The following is a 3,575-nucleotide window of genomic DNA, read 5'->3' as shown; positions in this document are numbered from 1 at the left end:
TTTTGTGCAGATCAACTAAAATTAAGCACCCCAGTTTGCAGAAACGCTTAAACATTAACAATGGGACTAGTTGATGAAACATATACTAACAAAGAGAAGCACTTTCTTTATCTACATTGGAAATGAAATGATAGAGAGGACACTCGCTCTATTTTAACTATATTATTACTTCATTTTATCAGTGGCACTAGGGTCGAGCAGGTGGCAAACGAGGTGTACCGTGCGGCACAAGGATGGAGGCCGGGGGTGCTTAGACTGGGATGCTAAAGCTGGCTCTTTCAGTCCCTATGTTCCCCCCTGATGTTTCTGTGGTAGGATTTGGGTTGTAATCCAAACTTGGTCGAGCTGGTGCTGTGTCTCCCTACCTGCCTAGCTTATGTGGCGAACTTGTCTCCTGCTAGTACTCAGTCCATTCTAGTAGTAGTTGCATAACTGCCCGTTTACACTGAGATGTTGTCGGATAATGGTTCCCTATCTTCCCCCTCTTTCGATATATAAAAAAATCAGTGGCACTACAGTGCCAAAACATTGCCTCAAATTAATAGTGCCACTAGATTAAGGTGCAAAATAATAACATTACTGCTTTATCATGGCAGTGCCAAAACAGTAGCACAAGAGCAGACTCAACATGCATGATCTTTGGCAAATGGTCAGACCAAAAAGGAACATACCTCGTGATGGGAACCATATCTGCAGTCAACGCCATCGTAGAAGGGGTGACACCAGTCACCAACATGGATGATTCAATTCATGGGACCTTTTGGTGCAGTTCACCTAAAATGAAGCAATGTCCCATGAGCTAGCAGCTTCTTCATTTTCTTTAAGAAAAGGGCTCCAGCCCCGGTTCCATTTCCATCAGAAAACGAAACCCACAGAGCTTCTTCTTCATTAGTTGTAATAAAATTGAGCAACATCAAGGTTGGTTGTGAAGCTCCTGGAATGTTGAACTATAATTTGGATATCATTTGTGCAGTTCAACTAAGATCAAGTGTGAAATGTATATCTCTGTTTGCACAAAAAAGGTGGAAATAAGGAGGGTGACTAACAAGTGATGAAACATACATCAAATGAAAATAAGCATGTTCCTTATCAGAATGGCAATCCTACAAGGACAGTAGCAATTTCTCAAGCAGCAGCATTGCTAGATATTAGTGTGGGCATTAGGATTAACTATGACAACTGTTAAATACGACATTACTTTAATGGTACCATTGCTTCATTTTACCAGCAACATTACATTAACAGCTGCTACAGAGTTGGTATTTGGGCACGGGAGAGTAGGCGGACCAGGACAGTTGCATTTCTAACGAAAAGAAGCAACTTATCTTAATGGGAAATTTAGCAGGACATGAAAAAAGTGCCATTGATTTATATTACTGGAGGCATTACATTGAAAACAACATTGGTTTAACGTGTCCTTACTTTTAACAGTGCGACTGCTACATTTTACCGGTGGCATTACATAAGAGTGGCTCGGGGCAACAAACATCAGAACAGGATATCTCGGTTGGTCCCATTTTTGTTCGGTATAACCACCTTATACTGTGTGAGGCTAACAAATCTAGTGCTGGACTTACTCCGTTGACTTGTCCCCCAGTCACCACTTTCTTTCCTTTTTCAACAAATAGATCTGGTTTATATTGAGTTTGTACTGTGTTTCCCTTTATTTCCCTATTAGACCAAGAGGCCAGTTGGATAGCCAGTCTCTGCTACTTTTTGCCCCCATTATTTCCTCTTTCGACCAAGTCCTAGATTCAAGTAACAAATCTTCCCCCACCCCCCACCCCCATCCCCTTTCTTCCTTGTTTGAACCAAGTAGTACTAGATTCGAGTGCATGAACTAGTTTTACCTCTTAATAGTAAAAATTTAGCTGGCTTTCGAATAGTCGATCGATCCTATCTATGAGGGGGCCTGAGAAATAGTAAAAGATACAAATGCAGCAACGTCAGGAGCTCGGGAAGTAGAGCAAGGACGGTTTTGAAGGAAGTTATACCTGAGGGTCGCCGGGATGTCGCTAGGTGGGCGGCGGGAGGTCGGATCTGCCCACACTACGGTAGTGAGGAAGAAGGGGTCGGAGGCCCTCCCTAGCTAGCGGTGCTTGGGAGAGAACGGCAAGGCACGCTGTCGTGGTGGGCGCACGGCAGATGCCAAGGGATGGCTAAAGAGAGGAGGAGGCTCGAGGGCGCTAATGGACTCCAGAGGCGAGGTTGGCATGAGCGGGCGCGGGACGCCGGACATACCCAGGTTCGGGGCTCTCCGGAGAGATAATACCCCTAGTCCTGCCGAGTGTAGTTGGATGATCGATAGTACAATGTTGCTCATGGAGCTGTATGGAGGAGGAAGGAAGCTGGCCAAGGCTTGGGCTGCTCCTTCTCTCCGGTGTTGCTGTTTTGTGGCTAGTCCTATGCTTGCTTTTCTCTCGTATGTGTTTTCTGCTTGCCCTCTCGCTCGCCCCCCGAATGATCGTGGGCTCCCGGGGGGTTTTATAGTCCAACCCCCCGGGGGTACAATGGTAATGTTACAAGTCGGTGGGTCCGTATTGTCGGTGTCCGGGGACCCGGGCTGGGTCCCGCTGAGGGCTTGTGGTTCGCCGGGTTCCCCTAGGTGCGGGCCCCGCAAGCCTAGGGGGAATGTGCGCCGTCTTGTCGATCGTCAGGGCGTGGCCGAGTCGAGTCGCGTACAGTGCTCTCCGTCAGGTTGCCGCTTGCTGTCGTCAGCGGTGAGGGCGGGGGCACTGTAGCCATGCCAGCCCTGGTCAGCGGGTAGGTGAGGGGCACTGTTGCCACGTTCTTGCTGACCAGGGGCATGGGCGGGGCACTGTTGCCTCGTTCATCGTTGATTGAAGTCTCGTCCCCATCATACGGCCTGGATGGGACGGGAGTTGACCCGCGGCTGGATTGCGTAGCACGCCATGGGTGGCGCTGGCTTGTTGAGGAGGCTTTGGCCGTGCCGGGTTCGGCTGTCTTGCGCTAGTCGTTGGGGCCGAGTCGACGTGTTTTGCCGGGTCGGCTAGTCTGGCCGGCTTGCGGGGCTTGGCCGGGTCAAGCGACCCGGCCAAGCGCGTGCCAGTATTGAGGGGCGGTGCCAACCCCGTTGTTTTTTGAAGAGGATCCGGGTTCCGTTGCCTGCCCGGGGTCCATCCCCCCGAATGTAGTCCCCGAAGCTGTGAAGGTCCGCCGTCTTCGGATGAGTGGGCCTTCGCAGTTTCCCCCTTAAGCAAGGAGGATTCTGCGAGCGCCGGGTCCGGCAACACCCACTGTGTGCCGGTTTTCTCGGAAACCGGATCGTGGCATCCCGGCCGTGGCGGGGACCGAGAAGTCTGCCGAATCTTGGGGCAATCCCTCGGGCTTTGCGCGGGTGCCACGTGGTGCCTGGAAGTCGGAGGGGCCTGACAGGCCACGCGCGTGACGGGACTGGGCGACGGGCTAGGGCCCACCGCCGCGCGCCCTCGGCCCAAGCGCGCGGATTTATTGCGGCGTCCGGGGGCCTGTTGCTCTTCCCCGGGCAGTTACTGCGCGTGTACGTGCGCCCTTATTACGGGGTAGTGGAACGGGCGCGTGCAGACGATCCCACT

Source organism: Triticum aestivum, chromosome 4D, assembly GCF_018294505.1.
Source record: "Triticum aestivum cultivar Chinese Spring chromosome 4D, IWGSC CS RefSeq v2.1, whole genome shotgun sequence".
NCBI classification, from domain to species: domain Eukaryota; kingdom Viridiplantae; phylum Streptophyta; class Magnoliopsida; order Poales; family Poaceae; genus Triticum; species Triticum aestivum.
Note: the sequence above shows the minus strand (reverse complement) of the source record.